Genomic DNA, 20370 nt, shown 5'->3' with positions numbered 1-20370 from the left:
AAGAAGTGAGTACATAGGATAAAAGCAGCATCTTAGCAAATCTGTTGTCAGCAAGATTTCCTTCCTTCATTTCTTCTTATAGAAGGAAGTAAGGTAAAAACTCTAAAGTCTGTGCATTGTCTGGGAAGAGAATAAAAGTACAATTATAACTACAGTCTATTTTGATGAGTTAAAGGTGCATGTTGTACAGTCTGAGGTGACCACTGGAAGAATAGTAAAAGAGTTTATAACTTTTAAAATAAACCAAAGAGAAAAAGGGAATAACACAAAATGATCAATCCAAAACAGAGGAAAGAGAGAAGAGAGAAAGGTACGCAAAGCATGCACGATAGATACCAAGATGTTATAATAAACTCCAAGTATTTAAGTAATGACTTAAAATGCAAAATTGGCTAAAAATGTTCCAGTTACAAGACAAAGATGGTTAGGCTAGATTGGAAAAGTACCATATGGTGTTTACAGAAAATATGTGTGTAACATAAAAATATAGTTTGGGACACCTGGGTGGCTTGGTCGGTTAAGCATCTGACTCTTGATTTTGGCTCAGGGCATGATCTCAGTCATGTTATTGAGCCCTGTATTGGGCTCTGCACTGGGCATGGAGCCTACTAAAGATTCTCTCTCTCTCTCTTTCTCTCTCTCAAAAAAAGAGTTGGAAAGAAAATGAATGGAAAAGTTATATATGGTACAAATACTATAGAAGTAGATGTAGCTATAAATATTTTTGGTGAAACATGGCAAGTGGCTATAATATTTACCCGACAATGTAAGAAGCCAAGAATATCCAAGACAATTTTGAAGAAAAACAATGTGAGAGGATATGCTTAATTGAATCAAGACCTATTCTAATTACTATCAATGCCTTCTTTTACTCTCAAAATTGAACAAATTTGGCCACTAAGTCCTATGGTCATTATATTTATGACAAATGTAGCACTTCAAAGTTGGGAAAGAAGGGAGATTCCTCAAAAAATTGTTCTGAATATTAGGAAAACAATGGAGAACAATTTAATTTGATTCAAAAATTAATACCAGCTAGACTTCACTATGAAAGCAAAACAAGAATGCTTTTAGAAAGTAGCATACAAATATATTTTCATGAACTTGTGATTTCTTTATAGGACACACACACTTCAAAAAAAAATTTATATTTCATTTTTTTATGATAAATTGAGCCAAGTGAAAATTAAGAGCTTTAGTTCTAGAACCCACACCATTAAGAGAGAGAGAAGGAAAGCCTCAGGATAGTAGATATAGACCAGTGCCCTAGGAGGGTCACATCTAAGTAGTGCTCTGAGAGAATGTCCCCAAAGGTAGGGTTCCAAGTCTGAAGCCTTTCCCTCCTTATCTCCCAGGCTAGAACTAGAAAAAATATATGGTTAGGGCAGCGAGACTCTGTGAAGGCACAGCTTTGGAGAACTGGCTTCCAAATACCTTCAGAGTTTGTTTGTTTTTTAAATTTTTGTAAATGTTTGCCTTTGAGAGAGAGAGACAGAACCGGGGAGGGGCAGAGAGAGAAAGAGAGAAAGAAAGAATCCAAAGCAGGCTCCAGGGTCTGAGCTGTCAGCACAGAACCCGACATAGGGCTCGAACTCATGAGTCATGAGATCATGACCTGAGCCAAAGTTGGATGCTTAGCTGAGTGAGCCACTCGGGTGCCCCTCTTCAGAGTTTTTATGTGTCCAAAACCCTGTCTGAGAATATCCAAAGGAGGTGGCAGCCCATCCAAAAGAGAAAAGAAGGGGAATGTATTAGACATTACCAAATTAAGAGGGTTTTTCACATCATCAAAAGTCAAATTGCTTATGTGATTCTGCGTTGGTCTGTTTCTTTAAAAAGAATCCTGCCATGTTCTTGCCATCTTAAATTCTTCCTCACTCAGAAATAAATCATAAGATTGTAACCTAGAGTTCTCATCTGACCACAAGTATCTTCCAGTTTAGACCATGCAGAAACTCACTCAAAGTTCACGAGAAAGACACCGGGCAGCCCTGGTGCTTCATATATGACATTTGTATTAACACCAACCCCATGAAGTGGGTGTTATTGTCTTTATTCTACAAAAAAGAAGAGGAATGGTTATCATGGCTCAAAGCTCCATAGTGCAGAGATCACCCTGCTTCATCATGAGCTGAAAAGTCCCTAAGTATCACCATCTAGTCTCATCTAGAGAGATGAGAAATGCATTATAAGCAGGTCTTAGAGACTCTGCCCTTCTATATTAATGTTACACTTCTACTCCCAGCTGTCAATATCAGCCATTGAAAATAAAATCTTCAATAATTTTACAATCTCACATAAACTTGCTCGGGAAAAGGCAGAATATAACCCGAAATTGCTTGGAAACAGGAGGTAAAGGTCCTGCAGAGTTGCCATTTTTCCATGGTGCAGATTCAGCTCCCTGTTCCCCTCCAATGTCACTGCCAAGAGCTGAGATCGCTGCAAAAAATGATACATCAGCTTGGGCTTAAGAAATATACTGGAGGAAGAATTTGAGAAGACTAAAGAAGGATTTGTTACATTTCAACCTTGGAGAGATGGGTGGCTCAGAAACATGCACAGATTATAAAGTTAAAAAGCATTCCTTCATCTAAACGCTCAGGGTTCTAATTACATACACAGAATTTGACACTGGACGCTCAGTGGCTGCTGTGATGGGACCCCATCCACAGAGCATGAGTGATGTGGAATGAATGTATCAGTTCAAATTTATACAGGCGAAGAATAATTTCTAGTGTGAAATCACATGTGTGCCATGGAACAAAGGTGGTTTTCTAGTACACAGGAAGGACCATTAAAAAAAAAAAAAAAAAAGCAATACCTAGCAAGAACAAGAGGATGTTACTGAACGAGGGTTTCAAAGAGTTCTTGCGCCAGTTTTTCCTTCCTTTTGTAACTATGTTGTAACAAATCTTGGTAATAAGATATGTTATTTCCTGCAGATAAGTAAGAGTTTCCCTATAAATTGACAGCTTAAATGTGTTATCACTGTAAAATATTTTAAAAGGTCAGTTTTCAAAGACGGAACATGCACTGCATAGATTCTATGCAAAATTTGATACATTAGCTGAAACATTCAGGAAATTGGGTAAGATTTTCTACCTGGTTTTCTGGTAAATCCAGGTGTTTTCTTTTATTTTCTTTTTTTAAGAAGGGGCGGGGATAGAGGGAGAGAGAGAAAGAGAGAATCTTAAGCAAGCTCCACACTCCGTGCAGAGCCTAACACAGGGCTCCATCACATGACCCTGGAATCATGACTTGAACCCAAATCAAGAGTTGGAAGGCTCAATGGACTGAGCCACCCAGGTACCTCATCCCAGGTGTTTTCTATCAAGGCAAAATGAGATATTTAAAAATTTCAATTTCTTTCACATAACGTATTATGATAAGGACTTACATGCTTTTAAAACTCATTAATTTGCTAACTAGGGATCATCTTTATTTGACTTTATAAAACTTATAAAATTCTTTGAAAAGTCAATACTTTGATAAATGATATTTGCTAAGAACTAACTAGTATTTTATATAGTGCCCTCAATACCTTAAATAGTGCAGCTCAAAAATGTTTTGCAAAATAAACACACTCATGTATTTAACATCCAGATCAAGAAACAGAATTCTCCCAGCACTCTAGATGCCATAAACCTCTGCCAGGGTAGCTTGTCCTCTGCTTTCCTAGAGGAGTTTTGTCTATATATTGTCTGAACTTTATCAGTGTTATAGTTTGTGTGTCCATATGTGTGGACAAATCTATTTTGAATGACCAACTTATCTTGGGAAAAAAGCAACATCCCTTAGGACCAAAGCCCTATGTTTGGCTTTATGTGTCTGTGTGATAATAAAGGATTCTCTACTTATTTGGGTTTTCTTTCTCTAGTCTGCTCTTTTCTCCTAGATGTTAAGAAAGCCTTCTAAGTATGAGCAATCTTGCCACCAGTGAAGTAGGAAATCTTTCTCTTTTGGAGCAGTTCAACCAGTTCTGTTACAACAATGAATAAAAATCTTGGTAAACATCTTTGCTGGCTACTGTTTAGAAGAAACAAAAGTAAATCAAAAGCAGCACCGATGTGGAAAATCCAGCGTGGAAAATCCAGATGATTGCTTAACTTGTATTGCTAAGAATCACTGACCCAGCAATCAAATGGCTCATGTAATAAATTAAAAACCCCAAAGGAAAGAGAAGGTGCTTGCTTTCCCACTGCCACCTCTCCCAACCCTGCACCCTGCCCATTGACAATCGTTTTGAGCACAGCCCTTCTGAGTTCCAATCCATCACCCCGGGAAAATTTGCTTTACAATGGTCGATGATATAGACATAAATGCAACTCTAAAAGGAATATAATATCTCATGCTACATAATGCTTATGTGACAGGAAGTTTTCTAAGCTTACTATAGCTTGTTTACTCCTCTCAACAATCTGAAAAGTTTAGGTATAACCAATACCTTGTTTAATAGATGGCCAAAGTGACACACAGAGATACTAGGCACGTTGTCAAGGGTCACAAAGAGCCAAGGTTCAAACTGGACAGTCTGGCTCCAGATTGCGTGCTTTTAGCCACAGTATTGCATTCAGTAGAATACAGGGATGGGCATGTGTTCAAGAAGCCCTCTGGCTGACTATGATTAACTCTTTGTCTTGAAGATCATTGTTCAGGTTGATGTGTTAATACTCCTGTGAAACTGCGATAATGTGCTGTGCCAGTGGCTGGTGACCAGGAAAGGGTATAGCAGAACCTTTGTCAATGAGTGCTTTAATGGAGGAAAATGACAGGAGAAGCTCAGCTACAGAGGACTCCAAACATAAAGACCAGGTTCTATTTGGAATGGTAGACTCAATAAGCAGAAGGGGTTGGGCATCAGTATATTAGTCTTAGAAGCCGCTTTCCTCATCTGGGAAAAATGACGAGTGTGGGCCCAATGTCTCATAAGTTTCCTTTAAACCCTCACATCCTGCAGTCTTCATGCCTGGTCATGGTCTTTTGTATGAATGGGACTCAGTGGCCACATGTTGGTGATCAAACCAGCAAAGACTTTGCCAGTCTTGCAAAACAAGATATTGGGCACAATTTTGGTGCATCCTGTTACTTCAGTTAATTGTGCTGCGTAAAAATATTACATGCAGCTGTGAATACAACCATAGGAAAAAAGCCACAAAATGCTCCACTAGCAAGGACACTACACTCCTCAAATGGGCAGAACCCCAGGGCTTTATATTCACAGCATAGTTCATAGTATGAAATGGAATGAGATAGCTGGATGCTTTGGTTCTTTGGAAAAGTGTTTGCCTTAACCCACTCACGATGTAGACATTTTCTAGCTCAGAGATTTATGAGCTTTAATTGAAGATTGCTCATGGATTATTATTGAAGAATGTTCTATCTCTTTGACAACCAAGCATGTTGCCTGGCAACGATTTCCTTGTTGATTTCTTATCCTCTTATCATGATTTTTCCCCCCCTCTTATCATTGTTTCTATAACTTCAGCAAATCAATTCCTATTTTGTTCCCTCCTACACAGAATAAAGTCCCTTTATGGTTCATGAATTGCCAGGCAGCAGAAATAGAGTGATAGATCCTTAAGGGTTTATTATAAGAGGCTGGGTGTTTCACTGCTGTAATTGCATCTCAACTTCGGTTTGCATTTGAAGCATTAGGGGACAAATTCCTGTTGAATTTTAAAAATACAACCCGTGAGGACTGTGGCAGACCATACGGTTATATTGGGAGAATGCAAAGTTGAAAAACTTCATATTCAGATTCAGGTTCATGTGCTGTAAAGAATTTGGTTAGAACTGGATTTTCCTGGAGAACAGGAAGAGTGTGGTACTTCAAACACAACACAACAAGGCATGTTTCCTTTCTTTAGTGGTAAAAATGGTGGAAGAGCTGTAATTCAAACTTGGAAAACACTAAGCACTTGCTGTACCTGAAACAGGTTGGTGTAAGCCAAGTAGAAATGCAATAGTCTACAGCTGTTTTTCAAGGCTTCCAGCTGCTCTGCCTCCAGAGATTTTGCTTATCCTCTAATTTATGCCTGAAATTCCACAACTAAGCTACACCCTGTTGCCTTAAAAATGTAAGCCCTCTTTAAAATAAAAATGGTGGGGCACCTGGGTGGCTCAGTTGGTTAAGCGTCCGACTTCGGCTCAGGTCATGATCTCATGGTTAGTGGGTTCGAGCCCCGCGTCGGGCTCTGTGCTGACAGCTAGCTCAGATTCTGTATCTCCCTCTCTTTCTGACCCTCCCCTGCTCACACTCTCTCTCTCAGAAATAAATAAAACATTAAAAAATTATAAAATAAAAATGCTCACTACAAGAATAATAGTCTTTAGCTACCATTTACATCTTCATGAAGATCAGTCATTTCCATCTTTGTTGGACTGAGGACCTGAGAACAAGATAGGAGTTGGAGAGAGATCATGGGAACACTGGGCTCTGAGTAAAATTAAAAGGTAATAGACCTGAATCACAGTCAAAAAACACTGGCCTGGGGTTGGTCCTGACTTGAGTGCCCTTGTCCAGCAGCATAACTAAACACCTAAACTTATGGATACCAGACAAGTACAGGCTTATTTGGATTCTTCCTTCTACCCAGCAGCATTCCTATCCTGAATAGCCACAGAGTTGTAAAGAATTACATATTTCCCCTCAAAACCCATTTCTGTTTGTGTACATAACAGAGCATCAAAATATATTGAGCAAAATACATTGAGCAATAGTAAACTATTGTAGTTAGAGGCTGTAGCATATATTGCCCCATAAATGATAGAACAAATACACAGAGAATAGCAAAAAGACTTGAATAACACTATGAACCAAATTGACCTAGTTGACATTTATAGAACACTCCATTCAACAACAGTAGAATATACATTCTTTTCAAGACACAGGAAACATTGATCAAAACAGACCATATTTGGGAGTATAAAACAAGGCTCAGTGTGTTTAAAATTATATAAATCTTATGAAGTAGTTTTTTCCAGATCACAATAGAATTAAATTAGAAATCAATAACAAAAAGGCATGTGGAAAAATCTCTAAATATTTAGAAACTAAACAATGCACTTGAAAGTAATCTGTGGGTTAGAGAAGAAATAAAAAGGGAAATAAAAAAGCATGTTGAACTGAATTCTATTATGAATATGAAAAGGTGATATTTTAAAATTTCTGGTTTGCAACTAATATGGTGCTTAGAGGGAAACTGATAGCATCAAATGCCTATTTAGAAAAGAAAGACCTCAGATTGATGACCTAAGCTTTTATCCTAAAAAACAAGAAAAGGGAAAACAAAATAAACCCAAAGCAAGCAAAAGAAAAGAAATCTAAGAACTGAAGTCAAACAGAAAATAGAAACAAAAATAGAGAAAATCAATACAGCCAAAAACTAATTCTCTTGGGAATATAAATAAAATTGGGAAACCTCTAGCCAGGCTGATCAGAAAAAAAAAAAAAAGAGAAAAGATGCAAATTATAAATAATAATAAGCAGAACACATCACAAACTCTACAAACAATAAGGAAATATGAAAATATTATATTAAAACATTCAACAAATTTGATGAGATGAATTCATTTTAAAACTATCAAAACTCACCAAAAACTAATTGATAACTTGACTACACTTTGCCAATGAAAGGAATTGAATTTGCAGTTAAATACTTTCTCACTAAGAAATCTCTAGACCCATATGGGTTTCATTGTTGAATTCCATCAAATATTTATGGAACAAATAATAATAATTCTATACAAACTGTCCCAGAAAATTGAAAAGAATAAAGCGCTTACCACTAATTATATGGGGCCAAAATAACTCTGATACCAAAACTAGAAGAAAACATTGCAAGAAAAGAAAACTAGACAAAAAGATCTGTCATGTAGAGATGCAAAAATTATTCACCAAATTTTAGCAATCCAAATCCAGCAATATATTTAAAAGATAATACATCATGAGGCACCTGGGTGGCTCATTGGTTTTGTGTCTGACTCTTGGTTTCAACTCAGGTCATGGAGTTATGGTTTGTGAGTTTGAGCCCTTTGTCTGGCTCTGTGCTGGCAGTGTGGAGTCTGCTTGAGATTCTCTCTCTCGCTCTCTCTTTCTCCCCTTTCCCTGCTTGCACATATGCTCTCTCAAAATAAAGAAATGACCATTGGAAAAAAAAAAAGATAATACATCATGATAAAATAAGGTTTATCCAAAAAAAGTAAGGTTGATTTAACATTCAAAAATTGATCAATGCACAATAAAAAAAATCAATGTAATTCACCATATTATCAGGTTAAAAACAAAATGTTATGTTCATGATCATCTCCATATGATCATCTAAATATATGGAGAAAAAGTATTAGAAAGTGAAATATCTAATCTTAATAACATACATCTTTCAGAATACTAGAAATAGAAGAAAACTTCTTCAATCTGATAAAGGATATCTACAAAAAAAAAAACCCTCTACAACTAATATAGTTAATGGAGAAAAACTGAGTTCTTTCACTTTAACATTGAGAATAAGACAAGGATGCCTGTTTTTAATCACTTCTATTCTACATTTTACTGGAGGTTTTAACCCATGCAATAAAGCAAAAAAAGAAATAAAGCCATCCAAGTTAGGCATAAGGGATTAAAATTGTCTTTATAGACAATATAACCATCTATATAGAAAATTCAAAGGAGTATGCAAAAGCTACTTGGAACTAATACTTAACAAAGTTTTAGGATACAAAGGAAATCTGGAAAAATCAGTCATATTTCTTTTTTTTTCTTTTGAAGAGACAGAGCATAAGTGGGGAAGAGGGGCAGAGGGAAAGAGAGAATCTTAAAATAGACTCCATGTTAAGTGTGGATTCCCTGGGATCATGATCTGAGCTAAAATCAAGAATTGGATGCTCAGCTGACTGAGCCACATAGACACCCCACTTGTATTTCTATATACTCACATAAAACAATCAGAAATTGAAAAAAATTAAAAACCACTTATAATAAACAATATAAATAGTAATTTATGGATAAATATGACAAAATATGTGTTAAGACCTGTGCAATGAAAACTACAAAACATGGCTCAAAGAAATTAAAGAAAGCCAAAATAAATGGGAGACCTACATGCTTATGGATTGGAAGATTGAATATTGTTAACACATCAATTCTCCCTATATTGGTTTACTGATTCAATACAATCCCAGTCAAAACTCCAGCAGGTTACTTTGTAGAAATTGAAAAGCTAGCAAAAATTTATGTTGAGATGCAAGGGACCTAAAATAGCCAAATAACTTTGAAAAAGAAGTACAGGGGTGCCTGGGTGGCTCAGTCAGTTAAGTGTTCGACTTCAGCTCAGGTCATGAACTCACGGGTTCTCTCAGGTTCATGGGTTTGAGCCCCGTGTTGGGCTCTGTGCTAACAGCTAGCTCAGAGCTTGGATCCTGCTTCGGATTCTGTGTCTCCCTCTCTCTCTGACCCTCCCCTGCTCATGCTGTCTCTCTCTCTCAGAAATAACTAAAAACATTTTAAAAATTAAAAAAAAAGAAGTACAAAATTGGAGAATTTAAACTACCTTATTTTAAGACAGAAGTTCCAGAGAGTGTGATATTGAGATCAAGGAGGAAAAAAAATATATATATATCATACATGTGTGTATGCATTTAATACATCTAAATAAATAATATGTGATGATATATGCTATATCATATCTCTATATCATAGGAACATATGAAACAGAATAGAGTCCACAAATACACACGCATATATGATCGATTGATTTTCAATGAATGTGCCAAGACACCCCATGGGAAAAGTACAATCTTTTCAACAAATTGTGCTGGAACAATTTGACAGCCATATTCAAAAATATTAATCTCAACACTTATTTCTTGTATATACTCTTCCAACTTTATTGAGATGTAATTGAACATAACATTGTGTAAGTTTAAAGTATACAATGTGTTGACGTGATACACTTAACGATCTATTGAGATGATCACATTGTAAAATGATTACCATAGGAGGGTTAGTTAACATCTCCATCACATCACATAATTACCATTTCCTTTGTGTGGTGAAAACATTTAAGATCTACTGTCTTAGCAATTTTCAAGTATTTCATACAGTATTACTAACTCTAATCACCATGCTGTTCATTTGATCCCCAGAAATTATCTTATAACTAGAAGTGTGTACCCTTTAACCAACATCTCCCAACCTCCCCCCCTCCCCCCACACCAGGCCCTGGTAGCAACTACTCTACTCTCTGTTTCTATGAGTTGAGCTTTTTTAGATTCCAAATACAAGCAATGTACAGTATTTGTCTTTCTATCTGACTTATTTCACTTAACCCAATGCCCTCAAGTTCAACCCATGTTGTCTTAAATGGCAGGATGTCCTTCTTTCTCATGGATGAGTAATATCTCATAGTATGTGTGTACACACACACACACACACACACACACACACACACACCACGTTTTCTTTATCCATTCATCTTTTGACTGACACTTAGGCTGTTTCCTTATCTTGGCTATTGGAAATAATGCTACAATAAACATTGGAATGCAGATATCTCTTTGAGATCTTGTTTTCACTTCCTTTGGATATATACTCAGAAGTGGGATTGCTGGATCGTAGGGTAGTTCTATTTAAGGAAACTCCATACTGTTTTTCATAGTAGAACCAGTTTACATTCCCACTAACCATGCACAAGGGTTTTTTTTTTCCCCTCCACATCCTTCCCAACACTTGTTATCTTTTGTCTTTTTGATGACAGCCACTCTAACAGGTGTGAGGTGATTATCTCATTGTGGCTTTGATTTGCATTTCCCTGATGATTAAGTGATGTAGAATACCTTCTCATGTATCTATTGGCCTTTTATATGTCTTCTTTGGAAAAATGTCTATTCAGTTCCTCTGCCCATTTTTAAATCAGATTGCTTGTTTTTTGCTATTGAAATGGATTTTTTTAATGTTTGGAATTTTTTTTTGTTTTAATGATCTTAAATGGGATCAGCTTCTCTTTATTTTTTTAAACACAATTTATTGTCAAATTGGCTATCATACAGTGTGTAAAGTGTGCTCTTGGTTTTTGGGGTAGATTTCCGTGGTTCATTGCTTATATACAACACCCAGTGCTCATCCCAGCAGTGCCCTCCTCAATGCCCATCACCCATATTCCCCTCTCCCCCATCAACTTTCAGATTGTTCTCTATATTTAAGAGTTTCTTATGGTTTGCTTCCCTCCCTCTGTTTGTAACTATTTTCCCCCTTCCTTTCTCCCATAGTCTTTTGTTAAGTTTCTCGAGATCCACATATGAGTGAAAACATATGATATCTGTCTTTCTCTGACTTACTTCACTTAGCATAACACCTTCCAGTTCCATCCACGTTGCTACAAATGGCATATTCTTTCTCATTGCAAGTAGTATTCCATTGTATATATAAACCACATCTTCTTTATCCATTCATCAGTTGATGGACATTTAGGCTCTTTACATAACTGGGCTATTGTTGAAAGCACTGCTATAAACATCAGGGTACATGTGTCTGTATGAATCAGCACTCCTGTATCCTTTGGGTAAATTCCTAGTAGTGCTACAACTGGGTTGTAAGGTATTTCTATTTTTAATTTTTTGAGGACCCTTCACAGTATTTTCCAGAGCGACTATACCAGTTTGGGTTCCCACCAACAGAGCAAGAAGGTTCCCATTTCTCCACAGCCTTGCCAACATCTCTTGTTTGTTAATTTTAGTCAGTCTGACCAGTGTGAGGTGGTATCTCAGTGGTTTTGAGTTGTATTTCCCTGATGATGAGTGATGTTGAGCATCTTTTCATGTGTCTGTTGGCCATCTGGATGTCATCTTTGGAAAAGTGTCTATTCATGTCTTCTGCCCATTTCTTCACTGGATTATTTGTTTTTGGGGTATACAGTTTGGTAAGGTCTTTATAGATTTTGGATACTAACCCTTTATCCGACATGTCATTTGCAAATATCTTTTCCCATTCCATCAGTTGCCTTTTAGTTTTGTTGATTGTTTCCTTTGTAGTGCAGAAACTTTTTGTCTTGATGAGGTCCCAATAGTTCATTTTTGGTTTTAATTCCTTAGACTTTGGAGATGTGTCAAGCAAGAAATTGCTGTGGCTGAGGTCAAAGTGGTTGTTGCCTGCTTTCTCCTCTAGGGTTTGATGGTTTTCTGTCTCACATTTAGATTGTTCCTCCATTTTGAGTTTGTTTTTGTGTATGATGTAAGAAAGTGGTCTAGTTTCATTCAGCATGTTGCTGTCCAGTTCTCCCAGCACCATTTGATAAAGAGACTATCTTTTTTCTATTATATACTCTTTCTTGCTCTGTCAAAGATTAGTTGGCTATACATTTGTGGGTCCAATTCTGGGTTCCATTGGTCTATGTGTCTGTTTTTGTGCCAATACCATACTGTCTTGATGATTATAGTTTTGTAGTAGAGGCTAAAGTCTGGGATGATAATGCTTCCCACTTTGGTTTTCTTCTTCCATATTTCTTTGGCTATTTGGGATCTCTTATGGTTCCATACAAATGTCAGGATTGTTTGTTCTAGCTTTGAGAAGAATGCTAGTGCAATTTTGATTGGGATTACATTGAATGTGTAGATGGCTCTGGGTGGTATTGACATTTTAACAATATTTGTTCTTCCAATCCATGAGCATGGAATGTTTTTCCATTTCTTTGTGTCTTCTTCAATTTCTTTCATAAGTTTTCTATAGTTTTCAACATACAGATCTTTTATATCTTTGGTTAGTTTTATTCCTGGGTATTTTACGGTTCTTGGTGCAATTGTAAATGGGATCGGTTCTTGATTTCTCTCTCTGTTGCTTCATTATTGATGTAAAGAAATGCAACTAACTTCTGTACATTGATTTTGTATCTTGCAGTTTTGCTAAATTCATGTATCAGTTCTAGCAGCCTTTTGATAGTGTCTTTGGGTTTCCATGTAGAGTATCATGTCATCTACAAAAAGTGAAAGTTAGACTTCTTATTTGCCATTTTTGATGCTTTTTATTTCGTTTTATTTTCTGATTGCTGATACTAGGACTTCCAACACTACGTTAAACAACAGTGGTAAGAGTGGACATCCCTGTCGTGTTCCTGATCTCAGGGGTAAAGCTCTCAGTTTTTCCCCATTGAGGATGATAGTAGCTGTGGGATTTTCATATATGGCATTTATGATATTTATGTATGTTCCTTCTATCCCGACTTTCTTGAGTTTTTTTTAAATTAAGAAATGATGCTATATTTTATCAAATGCTTTTTTCTGCATCTATTGACAGGATGATATGGTTTGTATCCTTTCTTTTATTAATGTGATGTATCACATTGATTTACTTGTGAATATTGAACCAACCCCATAGCCCAGGAATAAATCCCATTTGATCATGGTGAATAATTCTTCTCATATGCTGTTGAATTTGAGTTGCTAGTATCTTGTTGAAAATTTTTACATCCATGTTCATCAGGGATATTGGCCTGTCATTCTCCTTTTTCATGGGGTCTCTGGTTTGGGAATCAAGATAATGCTGGCTTCATAGAATGAGTCCAGAAGCTTTCCTTCCATTCCTATTTTGTGGAACAGCTTGAGAAGGATAGGTGTTAACTCTGCTTTAAATGTGTGGTAGAATTCTCTTGAGAAGCCATCTGGCCTATGACTCTTATTTGTTGGGAGATTTTGGATAACTGATTCAATTTTTTCACTAGTTATGGACCTATTCAAATTTTTTATTTCTTCCCCTTCGAGTTTTGGTACCATGTGGGTGTCTAGGAATTTGTCCATTTCTCCCAGGTTTTCCAAGGTTGTTGGCATATAATTTTTATAGTATTCTCTGATAATTGCTTGTATTTTGAGGGATCAGTTGTGATAAATCCATATTCATTCGTGATTTTATCTATTTGGGTCTTCTCCTTCTTTTTGAGGAGTCTGCTAGGGGTTTATCAATTTTATTTATTTTTTCAAAAAGTCACTCTTAGTTTCATTGATCTGCTCTACTGTTTTTTTTTTGGGGGGGGGAGTTTATACTGTTTATTTCTGCTCTGATCTTTATTATTTCTCTTCTTCTGCTGGCTTTGGGTTTTATTTATTGTTCTGCCTCTAGTTCCTTTAGATGTGCTGTTAGATTTTATATTTGGGATTTTTTTTGTGTGTCTTAAAATATGCCTGGATTGCAAAGTATTTTCCTCTTAGGACTGCCTTTGCTGCATCCCAAAGGGTTGGGACTGTTTTATTTTCGTTTTTATTTGTTTCCATATATTTTTAAATTTCATCTTTAATTGCCTGATTGACCCATTCATTCTTTAAGAGGATGTTCTTTAACCTCCATGCATTTGGAAATTTTCCAAACTTTTTCCTGTGGTTGATTTCAAGTTTCATAGCATTGTGATCTGAAAGTGTGCATGTGTATGCTATTAATTCTTTTATGTTTATTGAGGGCTGTTTTATATTTATTGGATATGTGATCTGTCCTGGAGAATGCTTCATATGCATTCAAGAAGAATGTGTATTCTGCTGCTTTAAGATGGAACGTTCTGAAAGTATTGGTCAAGTCCATCTGGTCTAGTGTATCATATCTAGGGCCATTGTTTCTTTATTGATTTTCTGTCTAGATGATCGTCCATTGATGTAAGCGGAGTATTAAAGTCCCCTGCAATCACCACATTATTACCAATAAGATTGCTTATGTTTGTGATTAATTGTTGTATATATTTTAGTGGTACAAATTGGGTTCATAAACATTTATAGTTGTTAGCTGTTCTTGATGGATAGATCCCATCATTATGATATAATGCCTTTCTTCATCTCTTGTTACAATCTTTAGTTTAAATTCTAGTTTATCTGATAGAAGTATTGTTACTCCAGCTTTCTTTTAACTTCCAGTAGTATGATAGATGATTTTCCATTCCCTCACTTTCAGTCGGAAGGTGTCCTCAGGTCTAAAATGGGTCTCTTGTAGACAGCAAATAGATGAGTCTTGTTGTTGTTTTTTTAATCAATTCTGATACCCTATGTCTTTTGATTGGAGCATTAAGTCCATTTACATTCAATGTCATTATTGAAAGATATGGATTCAGTGTCATTGTGTTATCTGTAGTTTTCATGCTTGTAGTGATGTCTCTGATCCTTTGTGGTCTTTGCAACATTCCTCTCACAGAGTCCCCCTTAGGATCTCTTGTAGGGCTGGTTTAGTGGTGATGAACTCCTTCAGTTTTTGTTTGTCTGGGAAAAACTTTATCTCTCCCTCTATTCTGAATGACAGGCTTATTGGATAAAAAATTCCTGGCTGCATATTTTTCCTGTTCATCACATTGAAAATTTCCTGCCACTTCTTTCTGGCCTGCCAAGTTTCAGTAAATAGGTCTGCTACTACCCTTATGTGTCTACGCTTGTAGGTTAAGGCCTTTTTATTCCTAGCTGCTTTCAGAATTCTCTCTTTATCTTTGTTTTGCCAGCTTCACTATGACATGTCGTGCAGATTGATTCAAGGTATGTCTGAAGGGAGTCCTCTGTACCTCCTGGATTGCAATGTCTGTTTCCTTCCCAAAATTGGGGAACTTCTCAGCTATGATTTATTCATCTTCCACCCCTTTCTCTCTCTTCTTCTTCTTCTGGAACTCCTATGATACAGATATTATTCTGTTTGGTTGAATCACTTAGTTCTCTAATTCTCCCCTCATGGTCCAGAATATTTTTTATCTCTTTTCCTCAACTTCATCTTTTCCCATAATTTTATCTTCTATTTCACCTATTCTCCCCCTGCCTCTTCAGTTCTCACTGTCACTGTCTCTAGTTTATTTTGCACCTCATTACAGCATTTTAAAATTCATTGACTTTTTTAGTTTCCTTGATCTTTGCAGCAATAGATTCTCTGCTGTCTTCTATGCTTTTTTCAAGCCCAGTGATTAATCTTATGACTATTATTGTAAATTCTTGTTCAGTTATATTGTTTATATCTGTTTTGAGCAATTCTTTGGCTGTCATTTCTTCCTAGAATTTCTTTTCAGAAGAATTCTTCCTTTTCATCATTTTGGCTAGTTTTCTGTCCCTTACGTGTTTTAAAACTTTGTTATGTGTCCTGTACCTGTGAGCACTACTATATCAAAGAGGGTCATACACTCTCCATCGCCTGGACCTTCAGGAGCTGTTTTTTGGAGTGTGTTACTTGTTCTTTATTGTTGTGACTCTGGTTGCTTTATCTCCTTACTCATAGTGATGTTTTGGACCTTCCACCAGATTTGCTTTGATTTGTTCACTGAAGTAGTCTTGGAAAAGAAAACAAAGAAACAAACAAGCAAAAAACAGAAAAAAACACGAAAACACCAGCTACAGCAAAACAATGGGGTGTGGGCAGTGTTGATGGAAGAGGCCTTATCCTATACAAAGAGAGAGATGACAGGGGCAGGGAAAAAGAAAAGAAAAGAAAATCGACCAGACAGAGTAACTATATGGCTTTTTCAGAGAGAGAGGAAAATAAAGGAGACGTAGAACAGGTATAAAGAGAATAGATTAAATATATCTGCTTAAACAAACCAACAACCAGAGTAACCAGACCAGAGGAGGGAAGAGATAAGAAGGAGAAAAAGAAGGAAGAATATATCTATATAATAAGAATTGTCCGAGAATTGAACCAGGCAATGCAACAGCGCTGGTCTGGAGGAGAGACTGTCTGGTTCATCAACGTCTATCCCGCTCCTATAGATTGGCAGTTACCAGGCGTGGGGTGTGTGGTTTGGTGTAGGAAGGTCCGGCTTCCACTGTGGGCGCTGTCCATTCCCTGAAGCCCCACCTTATTGGTGATGGGGAAAAAATGGCAACCCCCCAGTCTCTCCTCCACAGACCGTGTGTCCCAAAGCACTCTGTTCAGGCCTTCCTCATAGTGTCGCAGGTATGTACGAGGCAGTTTGTCCCACTCTGCCGACTCCCATGCCTCTCTGGCACTCATCTGGGATTTAAACCCTGATGTTTTGAAGGATCCCACTCCATGCTCCCAGTTCTGCCTAGTTCCGTTGAAGTGCCGCTCTGTACCTCCGATATATGGTCTCTGGCTGGCAGGCTCAGGCAGTCTTTGTTCTTTGAAAAGCTATATATTTTCTTCCTGTAGCACTCCAGGGAGGGGATTGCTTTCTCCCACCACAGAGCATCTCTGAACTAGTTACCGAATCTGGGGCTGTCTCCCCACTTCCCCAGTCCGGAGAAAGCCCCGCAGTTAGAGATTGGATCTTTCTACATCCAGGTCTGTGGTTTTTCTCTTGTCCAGATACAGTCCTATGCTTCCCCAGACTCTCTTTCTTTTCCCTTTGTCTCTCCACAGAAGATGATCCCTCCCCTCCATGCCTACGCAGCCCATTTTATCTTTCCCAGTTGGCGATCAATCATCTATGCCTGCCAGATTGTCTTCGTGGGTCCCTGGAGACATCTCTGCCATTCTTCAGCCCAGACTCTTGGAATTCAAAGTTCTATGGCCTCAACACTGCTGTGTTTGAGGGAACTTTGGGTTCCCTACTTCTCTGGCATGTTGGATCTCCTCTATATTTTTGGATATTAACTGCTTATCAGATATATGATTTTTCAAACATTTTCTTCCACTCTCTAGATTGCCTTTCATTTTGTTGTTTCTTTTGCTGGGCAGAAGTTTTCTACTTGAGTGTAGACCAAGGTCTTGCTGCCTGTTACTTAACTAACAGGTGGGCCACATTGATATACTCAACAACATGGATGAGTCTCAAAATGACTACATTGAATTAAAGTAGCCAGACCAAGATAAAAGTACATAGTGCATGATTCCATTTATTTAACATTCTAGTAATTGTAAACTGATCTAAAGTGACAGAAAGCAGACCAGTGGTTGTGTGGGGACAGGACTGGGGGTAGGGAGAGAGAGAGATTGCAAAAGAGAATGAGGAAATTTGGGGGGCTAATGGATATATTCACTATCTAGATGGTAATAGGGATTTCCTGGGTGTATATGTATGTCAAACTCAGCAAATTATATGCTTTAAACATGTGCAGTTTATTTTATGCCAATATAGCTCAAGAAAGCTGCTAAAATCCCTCTCCCACAGCCATTCCTTCTTTTCCATCCCCACGAACACCATCTATGTTCAGGCCCTTATTATATTTTGTCTGCTCAACAGTTACCCCTTTAGAGTTCTCCCTGCTTAATAGTCCCCAATCAACACATTCTTTGATGCCAAAAGATGAAGAAGAATCCAGCTAAGAACACACCAATCCTGCTCCAAAATCTTCAACAATTCTTACAATCCCCTGGCTTAAGGAACAATAATAACTGTATGTGCCGAAGACTTTAGGTACATTATTTAATCTCTACAATAATTTTTTAAGCATTATTACCTTCATTCCTACTTTCAAACAAGTTGAAGTACATGACCCAGTTCAAACAGCAGCACAGGACGAAAACTGTGTATGTACATATGTGTGTGTCTACATGTGTGTGTATATTCTATACCAGGGTTCTCAACTGAGGCGATTTTGCCTTCCAACCCCAAAGATGTGCAGCAATATCTGGACACATTCTTGGTTGTCGTTACTGGGGGGAGGTGCTACTGGCGTCTAGACGGTGGAGGCCAGGGAGGCTGCTAAACATCCCATAATGCCCAGGACACTCCCCACAATGAAGAATTATCTGACCCCAAATGTCAGTAGCACTGTGGTTGAGAAATTTTTTTCTACACTGAAGTAGAATTGGGTGTGCCCTTTCCTCTTTATGGAATGCGGATTTCTACCCTCTGCACCTGTTGAAAAATGACTTAGTCATCAAGACCCCTGTCACCTCCACCTCTTCCACCTGAATCTCTTCCCTATGTCAGTGTTCTTGCTTGTATCCTTGACCCTCTGTTGCTTTTTGCACAGACCTCCTTTAACACTTACCAGATACTTCTTTGAATGATCACTGGTGTCTGTCTTAAAGTTGCTAATAGACTGTAAACTCCTTGAGAGCAAAGACCCACTTCTTACTTATTTTTTTACCTTCTTCATATCATAGTAATTTAACTAAAAGAGAAAACAGTACTATTGTATCAAAGATGCTGTACCAGTCTTGTTTGACTGTAAAGAAGAGAAAGATGAATTCTGATTGAGAGGTTTTGAGGAGATGGCATCAAACCAAACATGGCTGTTACTAGCAAATTTACTGTCTGAAACGAAGTACCAACTCTTTTGCAATGATATGTGAAAGTAATTTAATTATGTGTGTATTTATTCTGCCATCTTTTTTTTTTAATGTTTATTCTTGAGAGAAAGAGAGGGAGACAGAGTGTGAGCAGGGAGAGAGAGGGGCAGAGAGTTATGGAGACAAAATCTAAAGCAGGCTCCAGGCTCTGAGCTGTCAGCACAGAGCCCAATGTGGGGCTTGAACTAACGAACCATGGGATTATAACCTGAGCTGAAGTTGGATGCTTAACCAACTGAGCCACCCAGGTACCCCTATTCTGCCATCTTAACTTGGAAGTTCTCTTGCTGATTTTTATATTCCCAACATGGAATCTTTGTTAAATGAGTGAGGGAGGAAATGAATGAATGAGTGGGTGAATGAATGAATGAATGCATGCAATTAGGTAACCATGTCCAATGACCAGATAGGGATTTATATTGAGATAATAGGGGCTCCTGGGTGGCTCAGTAGGTTGAGAGTCCGACTCTTGATTTCAGCTTAGGTTGTGACCCCAGGGTCATGAGATCAAGTCCAGCATTTGACTTCATGCTGAGCACAGAGCCTGCTTGGAATTCTCTCTCTCTCTCTCTCTCTCCCTCTGTCCCTCTCCCCAGCTCACATGTGCATATTCTCTCTCCCTCAAGAAATGAAATAAAATAAATTGAGATGCTGCGCTGTCATGTCAGGTGGAGATTCTGAAATGGCATGCTGATCTCCTACTTCTTCCTTTTACATTCAATTTAAAGGAAACCTTTGTAGACCGTTCTCCAGAATACCTGGAATATCCCGAGACACTGAGGGAACTACATTAGGTCATGGGCATTTGTTTAAGTGCACAGAGCCAGTAGGGGAGTTAACTTTGCTTATTAATCACATATTTACTGAGAGGAATCAGATCTCAAGTAAAACTCTCTCAAGTAAAAGGTCTCTAGTAAAAGCCTACTCTTATTATTTTTTTAATGTGCTATATTTTGTTTGCAGGCACAACTGTTATCAAGATGATTAATGTGGAATGGTGTTTACTAGGTTTACTAATGGAAAAGTTATGACTGAACAAATGATCTGTCAAAATAACTGTGATTTTGATCTTTTCTTTTACTACCATAGTCAAGTGTCACATGGGCAGTGGGTGATACCGTAGGGTCTGGATCAAATGACTCAGAAGTTCCTTAACAGTCCTATGATGCTATATGAGA

This window comes from Hyaena hyaena, unplaced genomic scaffold (genome assembly GCF_003009895.1).
Source record: "Hyaena hyaena isolate Hyena2069 unplaced genomic scaffold, ASM300989v1 scaffold_282, whole genome shotgun sequence".
NCBI classification, from domain to species: Eukaryota; Metazoa; Chordata; class Mammalia; order Carnivora; family Hyaenidae; genus Hyaena; species Hyaena hyaena.
Note: the sequence above shows the minus strand (reverse complement) of the source record.